Below are 9,908 nucleotides of genomic sequence, written 5' to 3'. Positions count from 1 at the left end.
CTTCTGTACCCAAGAGATCCCATCTTGGGGCCTTTTCCGGAGCTCCGCCGGAGGGGGCATCGATCACGGATGGCTTCTACATCAACACGATAGCCTCTCCGATGATGTGTGAGTAGTTTACCTTAGACCTTCGGGTCCATAGTTATTAGCTAGATGGCTTCTTCTCTCTCTTTGGATCTCAATACAATGGTCTCCTCGATCTTCTTGGAGACCTATTTGATGTAACTCTTTTTGCGGTGTGTTTGTCGAGATCCGATGAATTGTGGGTTTATGATCAAGTTTATCTGTGAACAATATTTGATTCTTCTCTGAAATCTTTTATGTATGATTGGTTATCTTTGCAAGTCTCTTCGAGTTATCAGTTTGGTTTGGCCTACTAGATTGATCTTTCTTGCAATGGGAGAAGTGCTTAGCTTTGGGTTCAATCTTGCGGTGTCCTTTCCCAGTGATAGTAGGGGCAGCAAGGCACGTATTGTATTGTTGCCATCGAGAATAAAAAGACGGGGTTTATATGATATTGCTTGAGTTTATCCCTCTACATCATGTCATCCTGCCTAATGCATTACTCTGTTCTTATGAACTTAATACTCTAGATGCATGCTGGATAGCGGTCGATGTGTGGAGTAATAGTAGTAGATGCAGAATCGTTTCGGTCTACTTGTCGCGGACGTGATGCCTATATACATGATCATGCCTAGATATTCTCATTATTATTCACTTTTCTATCAATTGCTCGATAGTAATTTGTTCACCCACCGTAATACTTATGCTATCTTGAGAGAAGACACTAGTGAAACCTATGGCCCCCGGTTCTATCTTTTATCATATAAGTTTCGTATCTATTTTATTTCGCAATCTTTACTTTCAATGTATATCACAAAAATACCAAAAATATTTATCTTATTATTATTATCTCTATCAGATCTCACTCTCGTAAGTGACCGTGAAGGGATTGACAACCCCTTTATCGCGTTGGTTGCGAGGTTCTTATTTGTTTGTGTAGGTACGAGGGACTTGCATGTAGTCTCCTACTGGATTGATACCTTGGTTCTAAAAAACTGAGGGAAATTCTTATGCTACTTTGCTGCATCACCCTTTCATCTTCAAGGGAAAACCAATGCAGTGCTCACGAGGTAGCAACCGTAAGCGGAAGCGTTATGACAACGCGGTTGATGTAGTCAAACGTCTTCACGATCCGACCAATCCTAGCACCGAAGGTACGGCACCTCCGCGATCTGCACACGTTCAGCTCGGTGACGTCCCATGAACTCTAGATCCAGCTCAGTGTCGAGGGAGAGTTTCTTCGACATGATGGCGTGATGACGGTGATGATGAAGCTACCGGAACAGGGCTTCACCTAAGCACCGCTACGATATGACCGGGGTGGATTATGGTGGAGGGGGGCACCGCACACGGTTAAGACAATGATCAACTTGTGTGTCCATGGGGTGCCCCCTGCACCCGTATATAAAGGAGCAAGGGGGGAGGCCGGCCGACCCTAGGAGGGCGCGCCAAGAGGAGGAGTCCTCCTCCTAGTGGGAGTAGGAATCCCCTTTCCTAGTCCCACTAGGAGGGGGAAGGAAGGAGTGGGAGACATGAAAGGCAAAGGGGGCGCCGCCCCCCTTCCTTGTCCTATTCAGACTCAAGGGTAGGGGCGCGTGGCCTGCCCTGGCCGGCCCCTCTCTCTCTCCACTAGGGCCCATTAAGGCCCATTAGTCCCCTGGGGGTTCTGGTAACCCCTCCGGCACTCCGGTTTTCCCCGAGATTATCCGAAACCCTTCCGGTGTCCAAATGTAGCCGTCCAATATATCAATCTTTATGTCTCGACCATTTTGAGACTCCTCGTCATGTCCGTGATCACACCCGGGACTCCGAACTACCTTCAGTACATCAAAACACATAAACTCATAATATCGATCGTCACCGAACGTTAAGCGTGCAGACCCTATGTAACACCCACAATGCGGCTATATCTCCCACGTGTCGGGGCACGACTTAGAGGCATAGCCACATGGTAGGTTTGTCGCAAGAGGGGTAATCTTCACACAATCCCATGTACTGAATAAGAATGGGATAAAGAGTTGCCTTACAATCTCCACTTCACACAAATACAAGTTACACACACATCATCTAGAACACAACTACGGAACCAAAATAAAAGAAGACAACCCCAAATGCTAGATCCCCGACCGTCCCAACTGGGCTCCACTACTGATTAACTAGAAAACAAAACCGCACAACAAACACGATCTTCATCGAGCTCCCACTTGAGCTCGGTTGCGTCACCTACACTGGTATCATCGGCACATACAACCGTTTGGAAGTATCTGTGAGCCACGAGGACTCAACAATCTCACACCCGCGAGATCAAGACTATTTAAGCTTATGGGTAGGAAAGGGGTAATGAGGTGGAGCTGCAGCAAGCACTAACCATATATGGTGGCTAACATACGCAAATAAGAGCGAGAAGAGAAGCAAAGCAACGGTCGAGAAGCTAGAAGTGATCAAGAAGTGATCCTGAAACTACTTATGTTCAAACATAACACAAGAACCGTGTTCACTTCCTGGACTCCGCCGAAAAGAGACCATCACGGCTACACACGCAGTTGATGCATTTTAATTAATTTAAGTGTCAAGTTCTCTACAACCGGATATTAACAAATTCCCATCTGCCCATAACCGCGGGCACGACTTTCGAAAGTTCAAAATCCTGCAGGGGTGTCCCAACTTAGCCCATCACAAGCTCTCACGGTCAACGAAGGATATTCCTTCTCCCAGGAAGACCCGATCAGACTCAAAATCCCGGTTACAAGACATTTCTACAATGGTAAAACAAAACCAGCAAGACCACCCGATGCGCCGACATCCTGATAGGAGCTGCACATATCTCGTTCTCAGGGCAACACTGGATGAACACTACATACAACTAAAACCAACCCTCAAGTTTCCCCGAGGCGGCCCTTCAAGTGGCTCTATTTCGGACCAACAGTTAAAGAAGCACTGGCCCAGGGGGGTTTAAAATAAAGATGACCCTCGGGAGCGCGACTCCCAAGGGAAAAGTAGGTGGTGGTGAGGCAAATGGTAAAACCAAGGTTGGGCCTTGCTGGAGGAGTTTTATTCAAAGCAAACTGTCAAGGGGTCCCCATAACACCCAACCGTGTAAGGAACGCAAAATCAAGGAACATAACACCGGCATGACGGAAACTAGGGCGGCAGGAGTGGAACAAAACACCAGGCATAAGGCCAAGCCTTCCACCCTTTACCAAGTATATAGATGCATTAATTAAATAAGAGATATTGTGATATCCCAACAATAACCATGTTCCAAACATGGAACAAACTTCATCTTGACCTGCAACTAGCAACGCTATAAGAGGGGCTGAGCAAAAGCGGTAACATAGCCAAACAACTGTTTGCTAGGAAAGGAGGGTTAGAGGCTTGACATGGCAATATGGGAGGCATGATATAGCAAATGGTAGGTATCGCGACATAGCAATAGAGCAAGCAACTAGCAAGAAAAGATAGAAGTGATTTCAAGGGTATGGTCATCTTGCCTGAGATCCTGCAAGGAAGAAGAACAAGTCCATGAATAAGACAAACGGACATAGTCGAATGGATCCTCACAAATGTGACATTATCGAAACTAACCCGAAGAAGCAACACCGGAAAGAAGCAAACAACATGGTAAACAACCATCACATAAACATGGCATGATGCATAGCCAAGTATGATGCATGTCCAGTTTAATGAGGCATGGCATGGAAAAATGCACAAACAATCCTACAAATTAAGTGGATCTCAATATGCAACGAGTTGCATATTGACGGAACACCACATGACTTATTTAGTTCTCCCTCGGTTATGTACCCAAAAATATTAAATGTTGTTAAACATGGCAAGAGGGTGAAGCATAAGTAAACTAATTATCTAGTCAAGTTTAAATGAGGCCGGAAACAATAAACAACAATTCCGAAAAATCCCCATATATGCATATTTATGGATTTGGTACTATTCTGAACTAAAGCATATTTTAGAGTGGTTAAACATGCAAAACAAGTGCACCATGTTAAACTAGGCATTTTTCTACCCCATTTACATATCAAGTTTATTTAAAATGGAGCTACGGTTATTAAGTCATGAAATAAATCATTTTAGCATGGCAATTAAGCAAATAAAGCAAACAACAAGTTTAAACATTTTTAACATGCATGAAAGTGGCATATTATTAAACTAGATGAAATTCTAAGCATGTTTCATATTGTGAGGATCCCGATTCTAAGTCACATCGATCTAGCCGGTAACACCTCATATCACTTTGCGGCCTCACGCACGGTATTCCCACGGGTGTCGCCTTACCATGGCCAGGGACCATTTGCGCCTTTTGGCTCACATATATGATAGTGTCGCTAGCATCCATATGATAGAGAACCCGGGACGACATGGCTAGTCGTGAACCCAAAGCGGCACTAACCTATGGGGACATGCATACATGAATCACATCGAGCATGTCGGTCAGCAGCGTGTGAATCCAGGCTATAGCACTGGGCTAACAGGACTCCGGGAACCCGGGCTGTAGCAGCTAGGCAGGACTCCGGATGTCACTGCGTGACATTTCCCCGAAGGGACAGACACAGGAACGAAGTGAAACACATGCCGGCCAGTCAAGAGTCCTGAGCAGTAGTGCTGGGCTAACAGGACTCCGGTGAAACGAGCTGTAGCGGACTACTATGGCTCATGGAAGCACTAGACTACATTTTCCCATAAGAGAGGCTGCCAAGGATAAACAACTAGATTGACGGATCCCACACATACCAAGCATTTCAATCATACACACAATATGCTCGATATGTGTAAATACAACATGGCATCACAACATAACTCTACAACTCAAGTATTATTCATTAGGCTCCAAGCAGCGAGAAATACAAACATGGGTCTCATGACCCAACATTTAGAGCATACAAACCAAAGCACATGCGGAAGCTTAACATGTCTGAGTACAGACATCTATAAATGAAAAAGGCTGAGAAGCCTGACTATCTACTAGATCCTGCCGAGGGCACAAGATCGAAGCTGAGGTATCAGGCTAAACATCGAAGTCCACGCGGAACTACTAGCGAGACTGAAATCTCTCTACAAAACATAAATTAAGCAAACGTGAGTACAAAGGTACTCAACAAGACTTACATCAGAACTAGCTACATATGCATCGGTATCAACAAGGGGGGGGGGTGGAGTTTAACTGCAGCAAGCCAGCTTTGACTTAGTAGCTAACCTGAACTACGACTGCAAGCAACTCTTTTGAGGTGGCGCACACGAGTCCACATATTCACCATTCAATACACCACTATGGATCCGCTCCTGTCTCCCTACGAGAAGGCCGTCCATAGCACACACACTTATCTTGCGAGTTTTAGAGTATCCACTTTCACTTGTCTATGAACTGTTATAGGCAACCCAGAAGTCCTTTACCGCGGACACGGCTATTCGAATAGATCATTTATAACCCTGCAGGGGTGTACTTCTTCACACACGCTCTCACCACTTACCGCCGTTTACACGACATGTACTCGGCAACCTTCAAGCGGAAGCCCAACGAGGGTGTCGGCCACGGCCTACCTAAACACTCAAGTCTCTAGTCCAGGTTTATCGCCTATCCAGGTTCCATCCGCAGGGAGTCCGGCCGAGGTTTCCACATACGGCCCCGGACGATGTGTACAGGGTTCCGAGACACCAAACGGGCGCCCGGCATGCCCGTCCACGGTGTATCTACCGCATCATAGCCCACCCCTAGGGTCAGCGCTACGCACGGCCGCCAACACATATCCTATAAACACCAAAAACTAGTTGCAACTCCTGGACAGAGGACAAGGGTGATCAAGAAGCCGAGAGGGTCCATTAGTTTCGGGCCCAATGCATGGTAGTAACTTTTTCATGGATCACAAACACAGAACTCAGTTCCTAAGAACGGTTTCAATGAGACAACCCACCATGTACTCCTACATGGCCTCTCACCGCCACCTTTACCAAATCGTGTTCACACACTTAGCTCTCAATAGTAGGACATGTTTGCACACCTCCGATTCATCCCCGATGAATCAGACCTGACTCAACTCTAAGCAGTAGCAGGCATGACAAACAAACATGAATGAGTAGGCACATCAGGGCTCGAACAACTCCTACTCATGCTAGTGGGTTTCATCTATTTACTATGGCAATGACAGGTCATGCAGAGGAAAAGGGTTCAACTACCGCAGCATGTAACCGTTGAATCGTCGTTGTCCTAATGCAGTAAAAGAGAGCAGGAGCGAGAGTGGGATTGTGTCGGAATGAACAAGGGGGTTTTGCTTGCCTGGCACTTCTGAAGATATCATTGGGTCTTCATCAGTGTCAACGATCACAGCATCGGTACAACGTCTATCGAGAGGGGACAACCACCGGCAACAGAGAATGAACACAATCAATGCAATGCACAATATGATGCATGATCATGACATGTCAATATGCTGTGTATTGAGCTAATGCAACTAGCAACATGTTAAATGGAGTTGGTTTGAACCCTAGGTTCAAATTCAAACTCCATATGTGAGAGTTTAAATTCCATTTATGTGAATTGGCCTAAACAGCAGCCATAAGTTGTTCTAACATGCATGAAAATGCCATAAACAGATTCCTTGAATTTTTCTGATAATTTTTCATATATAAATTATTTCATTTGGAGTTACGGTTGAATTTCTATGATTTTTCGAAGTTTAGGCAATTTTCTGGAATTCCCAGATTATTTTAAAATCCAGAAAATTACTTACTGCGTCAGCATGATGACAGCATGATGTCAGCAAGGTCAACAGGGTCAAAACTGACCCGTGGGGTCCATTGGCCAGTGAGTCAGACACTAATCCTGCGTTGACTTGGGCTTTGACCCGCTGCGGGGCCCGTTGTCAGCGTCTAAAAGTGGTTTAGCTGGCGGTGATTAGCACTAATTACGCGGCCACGTCAGCATGCTGGAGTTTGGCCGGCGGCGACCTCAAGCCGTGGCGGAGTCCGCTCGGAATTGAGCTACGGGCGACGGTTTCAGGCGAGGTTTGCGGCTATGGGTTGCTGGCACACGCGCGCATCCAGTGGTGGCAGCGACCAGAGCGGGCGTGGCCTATAGCGGCGGCGGTGGCGAGTTGGGGCGGCGGCCGGAGTTCGGCCGGCAATGGTTTGGGCGATGCCAAGCAAGGGAGGAGCCATGGTTAGTCGTGTTCGACTCACGGAAGTGCGGTGAGTGCAACGGTGAGCTCGAACGCCAAGTTGCACGGCCGTAGCTACGATGGCGACATGGCCGGCGGCGGGGAGCTTCGGGCTTGATCGGAAGACGGGGCTAGGGAACAGGAACGGAGGGGGAGAGCAAGGCGGAAACAACAGGAGCTCACAGGAGGTCGAAGAACGGCTCAGCGGGCTTGGGGACGTCCTCGGTGGCGCGAATCGACCGGCGGTGACCCACGGGTCCGAGGAGGAAGAAGAGCTCGGGGTCGTCGTCACGGAGCTCCTGGCGGTGCCTGGATTGGTGTAGAGGACGCGGGGGTCGAGGTGGTTCCTCTGGACCCATCGGGGAGGCACGGGATGGACGGTGGCCCCGGTAAATTGCGTCGGCGACGACGAGCTTTGCTCGGTTGTGCTCGGGAGAGGGAGAAGAGGGCGAGGGGGAGAGCAGAGAGTGAGGGAGAGGAGCGAGGGGCCACGGGGCGTCTCCGTGGCGTCACTAGAAGGCCCGGGGAGGAAGCAGGAGGTGGCCAAGGCGGCGTCGGCGCGCTCCAGCGAGCTGCTTCGTGCGTTGGCGCGGGGAAGAAGACGCCCGTGCCCCTGGTGGGCTGGCTGGGCCAGCTAGGCCACCTGGTGGCGCCAGGTAAGGAAACTCTGTCTCTCCTTCTATTAGTTTTCTGTTTTCTATTTATTTGATATGTTAGGAATTAGTAATAATACTAACTCATTTCCATAAATCCTGGGATATATTTTGGGCTTTATTTGAAATATTTACGATTGCCCAAAATTGTTTCCAGGATTATTCGAGCATTTAAAATATTTATATTGATTAAATGCCAAATTCAAATACCTAGTGATTTAATTCAAAGCCCAAATGTGTCCAGCAAAAATGCAAATTATCTTGGGTAGATGCTTCCACCTTAAACCAGAGATGATGAACATTTTTGAAAGGCATTTTGAGTTCATTGAAAATATTTTTATTTGAAACTATTTGAATTGCATTTGTGCTAGGGCTTGACCATCCCCATTTCAGAGTTTCATAAAACTTAAACATGATGACATGATGATCATGCAAGGTCAAGCAAAGGCTAAGGCTAGGGTTGTGACAACTCACCCCTACTAAACAAGAATCTTGTCCCGAGATTCAAGCCGTGAGGTAAGAAGACAGAGGGACACAAGCTAACACAATCTTCACGATCCAGACATCTTGCTTTGACAACTACATCCAACATGACAATGAGTAGAAAGGGAGAATTTAAGAAGAATCAACCTTCCTGGGATTCGAGCAACTTAGGATCATCTTAATGATCACAAGATCAACTCATGGAATGAGACATAGTAACATCTCTCGAGCTGAGACACGAAGCATACACCTAAAGGGATGGAGTGAAATGGTTGGCGAAGGTTCACTAGGTAGGCAACCATTCCATACTCGAATAAGATGGAGCATGAATTTCAAAGTAGCAAGGAGATATTTGCCATGATTTCGTAACATGATACCTCGGGGAAGGTGACTCGTAGAATTATTCCCTTAAGTGGCAAAAATAATTACTTTTGATTCGGAGATCATTGAAACTCTTTATACCAGCCTAAGGCAATCACAAACGATCATTTGAAGGAGTTCGAAAGAATGACATACTCGGACTAGGATGGATGATGTGGACTACCTTGTTGAAGACAACGCAATGGATGATTTTTGCTTATCATTGGAAATGGATGAGACCCATGGTAAGTCCACTTTTGAAGATGATCCTGAACAACAACTACTGATGTGCAGGCTGGGAACAAAATGCAAATGTTGGGAATGATTCTGGTAACTGGGGAAGAGCTCAACAGTCAAGAGTGAGTCCACTGTTTGAAAAGGTTATAACATAACCGAGGAAACTGGAAGCAAATCCCAGTTAACGCCAATGGTAAAACCTGGTGCTTGCGCGTGCTCTCAAGAACTTGAGCATCTCCATATTCATCAAGGTTTTACCAATATCTGTGTCAAGGATCCTGGCAACACAAGATACCACCATGATGAATGGTGATGGATGATGCAGATGCAAAGGAAGATAACACTTTCTCAGATTTCACCTTAGCGAGGCCAAGGAAACAAAATCTCGATGATCGACCGAGAGACATTTAGCGCTCCGCTTCTAATGTTCTCCTTGATGTGCTAGGATAACCCATTTATTGATATGGTTTGGTATCTAGGACATCAAGTAAAAGGTCGGACTTCGGGAGCACAAGAATCCGTAAGGATTAACTACGGAGGTAAATCCTACGAAATCCTCATGGGGAGGTGGCCAACTTTCTTCAATCGAGATACTACAATAATAGGTCTTCCGGCTGGATGTGTTGGCCACGACATCCACTTTACCGGTTATCGAGGGACCAATATTGTAGTTCTTGGAAAATGCTCCAACCATCATATCTACCTGAGATTTAGATCTGGTTGGTGTCAGGATATTCCAGACTCATCGAGTCTAGAAAGGAAAATGAAAGTTTGCAACACAAATCGACGAGACGATGTTGCGAGATTCTCGGGGAATGAACTGCGATAGCAAGCTCCAAAACATGAGATGGTTCTGCTACAACATGTGAACACGTTGTCCCAGACAAGTATGACCACACAGTAGTCTTATAATAAAACACTACCGAGTTCTGGTGGGGAACCA

This window comes from Triticum urartu, chromosome 2A (genome assembly GCF_056163025.1).
Source record: "Triticum urartu cultivar PI428250 chromosome 2A, HENAU_Tu73, whole genome shotgun sequence".
NCBI lineage: Eukaryota > Viridiplantae > Streptophyta > Magnoliopsida > Poales > Poaceae > Triticum > Triticum urartu.
This window is presented reverse-complemented; position numbering follows the sequence as displayed.